Below are 12,353 nucleotides of genomic sequence, written 5' to 3' on the forward strand. Positions count from 1 at the left end.
GCTGGGGATTTAGCTCAGTGGTAGAGCGCTTACCTAGGAAGCGCAAGGCCCTGGGTTCGGTCCCCAGCTCCGAATAAAAGAACCAAAAAAAAAAAAGTGCTGTATGTCTCAACAAAGAATGGTTGTACATTTGAGAACCAAGCTGTCTGTGTCTAAGGAAAAGAAAAACAGGGAAGACTCCTTAGCTATATGTTTGCCTCTCAGTCTTCTGCCCCAATGAAGAGAAACGCTGGTGTAAGCAGTCAAAGCACAGATGGTCAGTCCGCAGAGGGAGAAGAGAAAGGAGGAAGCCATGGTCATGGCCCAGTCCTAGCTTCAGTCTCCCTTCCCCACAGGGCCTCTGCTCCCCAGCCCTCAAGGACACTGGGTATCTCATAACTAACTGTAGGGAGGAGAGAAAGGGAAAGTCACCCCTTTGATGGCGAGTCTCTACCAAAAAGACAAAAGGTTCCCTGTGGACCAGACAAATAGGAAGCCACACTGAGAATAGGAGGGACTTGGGACTAGCTTGTCACAGCTTTATCTTCCAGGCCTCCTGAAGACAGAGAAGGGGCAAGTGCGGAGTGTGTCTAATTTATATGTTTAAAGAGAAATGGTGTTCATTAATTAATGGTAGTTAATTGCGCTTAACGTCCTACCCAGGAAGACTGTGGAATACAATCACCCATCAATGGGGCAGGCACTGCGAGCTGGGAATTATGATGACTTGAAGAGAGCTAATTATGCCCGATCAATGAAAGCGCCTCAGGTGATAGTGGGAGAGGTTGGAACGCGGACGTACATGGCTGCCAGCCGCTCTGCTTCTTACACTAGCTGCGCTCTCTGTGGGCTGCTGGAGAGTAGATCTGTCTCGTGCGAAGGTGTAGTTGCTAAGGAGAACCCTGGTCGGAAAGTGACAGTTGGTGACCTCTGATGAGCTTGTAGCAGTGCGGACTTTCCAGGCCCTTCTCAATGCCCCCAGAAAGCCCAAGGAAGGGCTTGACTGCTAAGGAATTAGTCCCTGTGAACAGGTCTCTTTGCTGGGTGACCCTGGGCAAGTATGTCTTTTGATCTTGCTGTGCCTCAGTTTCCTGTGCTGTAAAATGAATCTATTCATAGACTAGCTCTGTTCCCTGGGATGCTGTGAGGATCCAGTAGCTCCTTCATATATGGCATCGAGTACAGCACACAGGCCAGGGTATGTGCACAACACATGTTAAAGGATAATTACCATCATCATCATCACTCTCCCATCTGTGCTGAAGCCTCATAACCTTGGGCTAAGACCGAGGAATTCATCTGTCATGGAGGAGTGGCTCTTCAGAGACAGGCATGCTGGTGTAGATGTATGATCCCAGCATTCCGGAGGCTGAGGCTAGAGGAATAATGGCGGTTTAAGGGCTATCCTAGACTACATAGTGAGACCCCGTGTGAAAAATAAGAAGCCACAGATTCAGGGCGACCCCATGGAGATGGAAACTGGGGAAATAGCTTATTCAGGCTGAGTGGTGTTGCTTGGCCATAAAGGCATTTACCTAGCATGAGTGAGGTCTCCAGCATCAGAGAGGCAAATGAAGAGTGTTACTAGGAGGAGCAGAATTGACAGCGTGAGTGTACCACGGTTGTTAGACTAGCTCACGTGGCGCGAGCTGTGTGGTCCACAAGCTGCATGTGGCCATCCTGCACGCTGGAAACCCAGCATCATCTTAGTCCACGGGGAGGGATGCCTCAGCAGCGCTGGTCTAGCGCCCACTGAAGACCTGAAGAGTTCATTGAGAGCCACTGGTCTTTAGTTCTCATTGGAAGGCAGAAGAAACTGGTTCCCATGTCCGTGGAAGAGGGCAACCACAGTTGGCGGCAGTAAAATAGAGGCACTCACCAGCAGGGGCGATGATGGGCAGGTGGACCCGGGGTTATGATCAGTCTGTCTGAGGAACGGTGTGGAAGAGACCCAGCACTGAACCTGAGGCAAGAAAATGGAATTCAAAGCCAGGCTTTGTCATGGATTCTGTGTGTCCTTGAGGCAGTCTAACTTAGCAGCCCTTGTCCCATTTTAAGCCTGAATTCTAAATCACGATAATTTCAAGTGCCCCATTACCTACCAAATGAGAATGAGCTCATAGCAGGCATTTTACTCACTGGGCCACTCCTAACCTATGTTAAATGTGTGTTGAGAACTCCAGAGCTCAGCAGTTAAAAACACTGGCTTCTTTTCCAGAGGACCCCGGTTCAATTCCCAGCACCCACATAGCAGCTAACACCATCTGCAGTTCCAGGACTTTGAAGCCCTCTTCTGGCTTCTGAGGGTGTCAGGCTCACATGCGGCCTACAAACGCACACGCAGGTGAAGTACCCACCCACCCACATAAAATAAAATTTACAAACAAATTTTAAAAATGCACGTTGGCTTTCAGAACTTTCTACATACATAGCCAACTGAAAATTGTCTTACCCCATGATGAACCGAGGGGCGGCTGAAGTGTGACTGACCTCATCTGTTAGGCCTGTTTTCTAAGTCCTCTGCCTGGGTCAGATGCCCTTCTTGTGTGCCTCATCCTATTCTGTCATATTTAACTTTGGATCCCCAAGGCTCTACCTTACAGTTGTACAGGTTGTGCACCAGGGGATGAAGACTGCCAGTCCATTGTGTGGACCACAGGCATCTCCTTTTAACTTGCACAAAGCTCTCTGTATTGCATTCGTGGGCCCTGTGCACCCTTGGTGATTATTATAGTGGGCACATAACTATTAGTGTAAGTGTCCATTAAATACTGAGTATAGGCAGAGGCACGTTCTAATATCAGGGGAAGAGAGCAGTGAATGCTAGTATAATAGGTATTAATGGGTCATCAGGATTGACAGAGGGAATTTGGGGCCAACTTACAGAGGGTCTTCATGTTGGTGGTAGGGCGCACTCTTCATTTAGTAGGCAGTAAGGAAGTTGGAATCTTGGGAGGCCTGAGATTTAGAATCACAGTCTATTCAGGCTTAAGAATGAGATCTGACATGGTAAGTGGCTGCCTCAGGGTCACACAGGAAATCCACGCAGTGCTTTGAACTTGCTTTTCTTGCCTCTCATTCAATAAACACTCATGGAGACCTGAATTCAGATCCCCATCCTCTACGTTAAAACCAAAAAAGAAAAAAGAAACGAAAAAACGGGGCCAGGCCAGGGAGACGACTCTTCTGATGAAAGGTCTGTCACATGCATGAGGAGTTCCCATTCCCAGAACTCACATAAAAGTTAGATCCAGCAGTCTGTGTCCAGTGACGGGGAAGGGGTGTATAGGCAGATCCCTAAAACCCACTGACCAACCAATTTAGCCAAATCGATGAGCCTCAGTTACACCAAGAGGTCCATCTTAAATGCTATCGTGAAGGCAATCCAGGAACACACTCAACCTCGAGCCCCAAAATGTACCCACAAACATGTGCATACATCACACACACAACATACATATATCACGCATACATGCATACATACACATGAAAAGAAAAAAAAGAAACACCTCAGACCTTGTAGATCAGCTTCTGTGGGGCTAAGTCTCTAGAGAGAAAGAAAAAACAGCCTATTATGTATGTGGCCAGCTGTGGGTCTGACTCCTTCCTGCAGCCCAAGCCCTGGCCCAGGGCCGTAAGAGAATACTGTACAGAGGTGGCTAGCCTGAGGAGAGCTCAAAATTCAAAGTTTGGTTTCTGGGCTGGTGGTGCAGCCTGACAGTAGAGTGTGAGCATCCCATGCACGAGGGCCTGGGTTCAGCCCCCAGCACCCCAAAACTAAAGAAAACGTAGCTGCCACTGAGTACATTTCATAAAGTCAAAAAGCCCAAGTTAAACCCTAAGCCAGAGACCCTTACTACGTCTATAGTCAGGAGCTGGACACAGAAAACACAGTTCAAGATGTAATTTTATGCTGTGTCTGTTTGGTCACTGTAAAATAAATAAATAAATAAATCTTAAGCGAGTGGGAAGAATGTTGTAGGGAAAGGGCTCAGAATGGGCAGAAGCATTTGCACCGGAGGAGAGGTAGGCTCTGAATCCAAGAAGGCATAAAGTTCCCACTGAGGGCAGCAAATTCAGGACCACAGAAAAATGACCTATGGGATTAAAAGAGCAGTGTTCAGTCGCAAAGTCTCCCTGGCAGGCAGCAGTATTAAGGAAGGCTGGGGGAACATTCTGGAACCATTGAGAAGACTGAGGACATTTTTGCACAGTCCAAGTGAGGCGCAGTAGGAGCTCGAGCTCAAGGAAGGAGTGGCGGCACAGTGAGGAGGGGGCAGGTCCATGGGAGAGGACTCTCGGGTGAGGACCAGTATAAACAGCACAGGACCACCGGGGAGGAGCTAGGATGATGGTGGTATTTCAGACTCAGATGGCTGGGCCACCATGTCTGCCACTTCCTCAAGGGAAAGAGGGTAAGCTGCATCAGAATCTGTGTGTTCTGGGGATCTGAGAAATACTCGAGAAGTAGGTGGTGGGCACTGAATGTTTACACCTTGGGGTCAGGAGAGAGGTAGGGCTGGAAAAGATGTACGAGAACCATCCACATAGATGGGACATTGACACCATGGGTATAGGCAAGACCTCCCCAAAATGTGTTGAGAAAAGGATGAAGGCCCTTGGGAATGGGGCAGGAAGAAGAACCTCAGAAGCAGGGCCTGCTCAGCCTTCTGTTCTTCCTGCTGTACCCTGTCCCCCTCTTCCTGGTCCAAATCACTGACATTCTTATGCCGTAGTCACTGGCCCCTTTGTCCTGAGTCCCTTCTCTTTCACTTCCTCCTGGCCAGCATCCCAATGCACTGCCATCTGCTCTCAGTTCGTGGCTTATCGTCTTTGCCTGTGATGCCCTGTCCCATGATGCTCTCCCGTGATGTTCTGTGCGTGTGTGTTCCATAGTACATCCCACTTCCCTCGTTCCCTCTCCTCAGGAGTTACAAGGGTGCCCCCAGCATGGTGGCCTGTTGGCAGTTGTTCAAACAAGGGGCCACTGTGACTAACACTTCTTGAACTGACTGTCACAGAGAACCAGATGGGTCCACTGAAGGGGACCATGTGATTTCCCGACTTCTGTCGAGAAGTGTTTGGACTAGCAGTATCCAGTGGAGGAAGATACAGTGTGTGCCCCATGTCTCATTCTAAGTATCAGCTGCCTTGAAAAAAAATACAAAATTAATTTTCTAGGATATATTTTCTCTAACCTGACACAACCACAATATTATCATTTCAGCATACAAATAGTGAGCTAGTTCACATTCCTGTCCTCAAAGCCCCCTCATCCCTCCCCAAGTCATTGCAGTACAGGGCATTGTTCACCTGGGATATTTATTTCATTGTCAGGTGCCATTAAGAACTAGAAACCGTCTGGCAGAGTCGCAAACTCAAGTGGTCCCAAACACACTGAAACCCCGTCATAACAGGATTGACTCTCTTGTTTTAAAACTGTTGTGAACTTAAATATTTAGAATTACATTCTCAGCTCGAGAGAGCAGCCACCACACGGCACGAGTTAAGTAGTCACCTGGCTGCTCTCAGAGAGCACAGATCTTGTGTTTCTGAGTGACCCCACATGGGAACCTCTGGGTCTCTTGTGAAGCAGAAGGAACACTCGGTCCTTAATTGTGTTAGCCTGGTCTTTCTGAACCTATAGTGGGAACAGCAGGGAGACCCATAGAGAATGCCCAGCCAGAGGCCCTATCCAAATGAGTTCTCAGTTGACCCTCAAGGCCACTTAAGCACACAAGATTGCCTGTCTATAGGGTTGGCAGACTTGACATGGAATTTGACAGTAGGCATCAGGATACCCTTTCACAGGTAGCTCAGGTTTGAATGCCTGGCTATAAACAGCACCCCTGAGTCAGGCTGATCCCTTGGTATTTTCACACCAAGTTGGACAGTCTGCAGTTGTATGATTTTGCCCCTTTCTATGACTTAGTAGGGAGGGGAAAAACACCTTAAATAAAAGGAAGGGGGAGGCTACACTTGGTATCTCATGTGTTTAGACCCAGCGCCTCAGAGGCATTGGCTATCTGTGTAGCGAGTCTCAGGCCAGCCAGGGCTGCACAGTGAGACCCTGTCTCAAAAAAAATAGTCAAATGAACATAGAAAAATTTAAAAGAAGAAAGGAGAAGGCCGGTGAGATGATCTAGCAGGTGAAAGGCTCACCACAAGCTTGGTGACCTGAGTTCTGTCCTCAGAACTAGCTCCACAAAGTTGGGGACCTCCATACCAACCTCATGCCATGCATGTGTCCACACACACAATGAAGAGGAGGGACATGGGGAGGAGGAGCCAGGTCTGGTGAGTTCGAGGCAGGAGGATTAAAGGTTCAAGGTCTGCCAGGACTCCAGAGCGAGTTCAAAGCCAGATCGGACAACTTAGCAAGACTCTGTCCCCGAAATAGGCTAGGGGAGAAGCTCAACAATCAAGTGGCTTTGGTCACCGGCATTACAGGAAAGAAAGAGGAAGAGGAAAGGGGAGAAAGAGGAAGACAGCATCCTCCTGTCATCGAACCTGTCTCTTTTGACCCACCTGAGACTCCACATAGCAGACTGTTAGCCCTTCCCCTGCGGTCCCCTTTTCTCTAGTTCACTTGCCTGTCAGAAATCACCCCTGAGGAAGTTGGAAGCCACAGAGTCCATGTAGTCCACAGTGACACAGGGAGGTGGGCAAAAGACAACCGGGAATATATCCATAGTCCCAGCAGATGAACCCATAATCCTGGCATTCAGGATTCAGAGCGGGTAAGATTACTTGACCTTGAGCAAAGGCCCCATCTCAAGAAAGCAAGACGAACCATTTCATCCTTTATTACGAGTCTCTGCTGCGCCAGGGACCAGAGAGACTGTCAGCCAGGGCAACTTTCTCCTCTGCTGTCCCTTCCCACGACAGCCCTGCAAGTAGACTGAAAACTAGGATCTGCCCGATTTTGGCTGATGTGGCAGGAGGCAGGGAAGAGTTGGGAAGAGGCTTTCCTCCTATGGATGGCTTGATGCCTTCTCCTTGGGCCTTATCAACCTGCAAGTGTGTGTTGAATGCTAAATATGCCCCACTATTAAAAATGCAGGAGATGAGCCTGCTGCTCCAGAAGGAAAATGAGCCAAAGCAGAAGAAAAATCAGCAGGCTCCTGGCCTCCCTGTGCACACCCTACAGCGTGGTGGGGGAGGGGCTCCCTCCTTTCAGACGGCCCCTCCCAAAATGCTTGGAAATGGGAGGTGAGTCTTCTGGGAGAGAGGGGACATGTGGGAGCTCATGTGTCCTGGATGCCTTCCCAGTGTTTTATGGAGAGGACCCAGCCAGAGGCCTGTGGGAGGGACTTGGGGCTTAGCTCTTCTAGCCTGGTGCTGGCATGAATTGGGGGTTGGTTCCCAGAAGCCCCAGGGAGTCATATCAGAGCGTCCATGTAGGCTGTGAAATCTTTGCCTTTTCAGTACATCCCTTCCTTACACACACACACACACACACACACACAAATGTACACTCCTATACACTCGCATACACACTCAAACATGCGCACACACACACACACATGCACACATGCACTCACACACTACACAGGCGCACACACACTCCTATACACTCGAATACACACTCAAACATGCACACATTCACACATATGCACACATGCACTTGCACACACACCCACACACACACAGACACACACACAGACACACAGACACAGACACACACACACACAGTGTACTGCTCAGAACTCTTCAGAACTCATCAGTGGCTCTCGGTTGTTTGCCCACAGACAGAGACAGAGAATATGAATGAAAATGAGTGAATGAATGGGAATGTTTGTTCTGAATGTGTTTGTTCTTCTCTGAGGTAAATGGGAGCAGCTGGTCGCAGTGAGTCCCTGGCCGTTTCCTTTCTGTGTTCAGAGTGACTCCTTATAGGGAGAGCCCGGACGTGGGATCCCAGGGTCATCTCAGGTGTCTGCTCTCATCCCTCCCTGACAGGGACATGGAGGACGTTCTTTAAGGAATCACCATCCCTCTCCTGGGTCCGAATTGGCACTAGAGCTTGAGGAGACTTTAATGCTCCAGCCATGGTACCCAGGTAACAGGCTCTCTAAAAGGACATTTTACAACTCCAATACTGGGAGCCAGTGACCTCTGGTGGCCACAGCGGGAAGTGTTCCCACTTGCTGCTCCTGAGGATAGCCAGCTCTAAGCTATTGCTAGGAACTCACTCTTCCAGAATCCACCCAACCCCCAGCCCCTAGCCCTCGGTGGCCTTCATGCTGTTTCCGAAATGATGTGAATCTTGATGGCCACCCATCTGAGTTGTGTGTCTGTGGTTCTTAGTTATGGGGCAATGCGCTGAGCATTGGTAAGGTCTGGAGCTGTCGGCGAAACCTTGTGTGGGCCTGAAGCCCACTGTACCCACAGCTGTTCCCAAGGGCAGCCTGGGCAGCATCACATGCCCTACTACGTTCAGACTACTCTCCAGCTTGCTGATTCTTCCACAGCCCAAGGGTACGAGGGCTCTCCGGGAATACTTAGCACTCCTTGGTCTCCTGGTAATGCTGGGGACCCCCTTCCTAAGCTCCACACCCTTGGAATAAGAGAAAACTGTAGAGAACAGGGCCTCCTTCATCCCGTTGAATGGCCTATGGGTTGTACAGATAGCCTCCCCTAGAAAACAAGGTGCCCTGGAACGTCAGAGTCCCCACATTGCTGGACTGCAGGAATTGTCTTATGGGAATAGGCTGGGCTTCCTGCTTGCTCTGCTTGCAGAAATCCCTATCCAGATGTAAGCTGCAGTGACTCACCCAAGCTCGGGAGTTCCTGAGTATGGAATGACTTGTTCCCTTCTTCCATTTTCCTCTCCATTGTACTTCCAGGATTGCTCTTCTGTGGGTGAGTTTGGAAGCCACCCACCCCACCTTTCTGCTGCCTCCCACTCGTCCACTCCACCCCCTAAACACCAAAGGGACAAAAGGTTTCTGATGGTGACCATGGTTTACACCCCAGGAGGGGCTGTGAGGGAGTGAATGGTGTGGCGCTCTCCCCCCCCCCCCTCTCTCTCTCTCATTTCACTTCAACTTTGAGGCTGTGCTTCGAGCCCAAATGACGCTCCGTGCCCAGTACCTCATTTAATCATCTCAAATGCCAAGCCTTCCTTCCTTTCACTGTAAGGAAACTGAGGCAGGCCTTGTGAGGCTGAGATAGGTTGGTCAGGTCTGTCCCACCAAGGAAGGAGAAAGAGCTAACACCCAGGCTTTCTCACTAGCCAAGCCCCTGTCCTATTGCCCATTCACAAGGACAGAAGTCCTTAGGACCTTGCTGAGTCCCTAAAGCCAGGAAGCTGCATGCATTAGGCCCTCACCAGAGAGCATCCAGCCATAGGGAAGGCAGGATTCGGGGGCCGGATACCTCCACAGTCGGGGAATTTGCCAGAGCATTGATTGACAAGGCACAGACCCTCAGTTCAGCCCCACCTTTCCTCCCTAATTCTTACGTTATTTGTTCCTGATTATTTTGTGTGTCTGGAGGATGTTTATGGTGTGTGTGTGTGTGTGTGTGTGTGTGTGTGTGTGTGCACTTGTGTGCACGCAGAGAGGCCAATGTCAGGTGTTATCAGGTGGCATCCACCTGTTTTTGCTTTGTCTTGAGACAAGGTCTCTTATTGGCCTGAGACTCGCCAGGTAGGCTATGCTGGCTGGCTAGTGAGCCTCACAGATCCTGTTCCAAGCTGTCCTGAAGTCAGATCACAGGCATGTTCCATTGCAACCAACCTTTTATATGGATGCTGGATATCAAACTTAGGCCCCCAGACTTGCACAGCAAGCACTTGACCAACTGGGCTTTCTCCCCAGCCCCTGCTTCTGACTCTTCTCCACTGTTCATCAAAGTCAGCTTATTCAAACTCCCATGTTCACCCACAGACCTCTAACTTGTCTCGAGGGCGGGGGAATCTCATATCATTCTTCATAACTTATCACCTTTGCAATGGAGTCAAGAGGCTAAACTTTGTAGCCCATGATCCATGACTGGTGAAGATGCTGTACCTTTCTTGGCCAACAGTGGGCGTTTGATGAGCTTTCCACATATTCTGCATCCTGCCAACCACTCTGCTGCCAGGACCACTCCCACCCTTGCCCCACCCACAACAGTCATGTGGTCTGACCCCATCTCTCAGTTTACTGAGGGTGTGTTGTGTGGGAGAGAGTCCAGACCCTGCAGAGAGTGATGGCCCATGGCGTTGCCTTTCTGACTTCTCTGCTGTAAGATAATATTAGATCAGCCCAGTAGATTTTTCTCATTTACAGGCCCTGCGGTTAGATAGCTTCCCTTTTTTGGCTTGCTAAAGGCATTTACAAGTTGGCTTCTTGAACATTTTCCCAGATGCCTCAAAAGCAGGGTACCCATTCATCGGGGTGTGCAGTACCTGCTATATCTGTCATAGCAGGACAGGATTCCATGGCTGTTCTTTATATCGATTCTTAGTGACCACCTGATTCTTTTTTTTTTTTTTTTGACCACCTGATTCTTAAACCTGCCAGACCGTCCCTAGTAGTTCTTCAACCTCAAGGATTCCAGCTGGAAATAATTTCCTAGCGGCAGACTTTCCCCAACAGCTCAGTGCATCGCCAAGAGCCAAGTAGAACTCCTACCCTGGAGGAGGAGTAGGTTAAAAGAGCTAAATTCCATTTTATCGGGATGATTTAATGCTGCTGCCACTTGGAAGGAAGGAGGATGAGTGAGATGGTCTATCGGGGTCAGGGGGTGGAGGGAGGTCTGCTAATAACCCAGAGACTCTCCAAACTCTGCCAGGCCTCTCATACAGGCACGCAGCTCTCTGTCAAATGAAGTGATGGAAGAGATTAGACAGCCTCAACTTCACATCAGACACATAACCACAGCACAAATACCATATGTCCTCACCCTTCTGTCCGTCAAATCTGTCTTTACCCCACGTGTTAAGTGGGGAAAGGCTGGCAACGGGTTTTGCAAACCTACAGACTCCGAACTGTTTTCTCCAGGCATATCTGTTGACTATAGGAGAATAAAGCCCCGACCACCGTGAAAGCATGGCCAGCAGGGGGCAGCTGGCCCTGCAGCCCGGTAGTGACTCTCACAATGACACTGTCATGATTCTCCACCTCTGCTCTTTTGCAGACATCACTGGGCAGGGAGGGGAATCTGCTTGATGCCAAGAGAACCATTTTTCTTAAAGCCAGAAGACCTGCCTTGGTCTAGAAAGATCAATTCAGACAGGCCAAGCACACAGGAAGAAGACATGGGGAACCAGAGCAGCACCAGAGAAACAGAAGGTAGACACCGCCCTGTGGTACCAGGGGTTGAGGGAGGGCCCATCTCCACACCGCAATGCCTTCCCAGGCCTGAGAGGAGGAGGCACAGACATAATGAGACAATAAAGGCCCCCAGCATCTCCGACACAGCCGGAACGAGCAGCCACCCTGGGCTCCCTAAAAGAGTTTGTGCCAAGCCCACAAAACAGGCATTTTGAAAGCAGCAGGGTCTTCATGGGGGGCTCCTCTTTCCTTTTGAAACACAGCACCTCAAAAGGAGGATAGTAGTGAGTTTATAAATGCCGTGAAGGATGAGAATGGAGGGAAGTATCCATCCCTCGAGATGGAAGGGGAAGGACTTTGGGAGGCTTTTGGCTCCTTTCCCAGACTTGTTTATCTCCTACACACACACACACACACACACACACACACACACACACAGACAGACATATACAGACACACACATATACACAGACACATACACACACAGACACACAGACATACACATACATACATACATACACACACACATATACACAGACACATACACACACAGACACACAGACATACACATACATACATACATACACACATACACACACAGAGACACACACACAGACACGCATAGACACACACAGACACACACAGAGACACACACACCACACACAGACATACATACACAGACACACAGACACACTCAGACACACAGACACACATACATACACATACAGACATACAGACATACACAGACACACAGACACACTCAGACACACATACAAACACATGCACACACATACACACACACCACACATAGTTCTTGACAGCCTGTGTTCTGGGTGTTTCCATCTAACCAGCTCCCCCTAACTCCTCACCACACATAGGAGTTCCCCTTGCTGCTGCGGCACGGCCAGACGACGGGAGTTGGCCGCCCTGCGAAAGCAGGGTAGGGACATTTGGCTCCTCTGCAGGTGGAGGGGGAAGAATTGAACCTGAATGTACTTCAGGGCTTCCCGCCCCTGAAGGAGCCACACTCGGTTGCCTGCCCGAGGCTGATGCTTTACTCCCTAGGAAGGTGGTGGTAGGGAGTGTGGGCACTGGAGAGGAGAGCAGCAG

The 12,353-nt window shown here is 49.6% G+C and overlaps 1 protein-coding gene across 49 annotated transcripts in view; it reads left to right on the top strand.

The window, feature by feature from the left end:
• The window catches only part of Atxn7l1 (ataxin 7-like 1), a 224,316-nt gene that overhangs the window by 175,712 nt on the left and 36,251 nt on the right, over nt 1-12,353 (top strand). For 5 of the 49 annotated variants that reach the window (XM_087553774.1, XM_087553775.1, XM_087553772.1 and 2 more), the window contains exon 1: nt 11,107-11,261. The gene's annotated coding sequence lies outside the window, so the exon portion shown is untranslated. 49 annotated transcript variants of the gene reach the window in all.

This window comes from Rattus norvegicus, chromosome 6 (assembly GCF_021556685.1).
Source record: "Rattus norvegicus strain SHRSP/BbbUtx chromosome 6, alternate assembly SHRSP_T2T, whole genome shotgun sequence".
Lineage (NCBI taxonomy): Eukaryota > Metazoa > Chordata > Mammalia > Rodentia > Muridae > Rattus > Rattus norvegicus.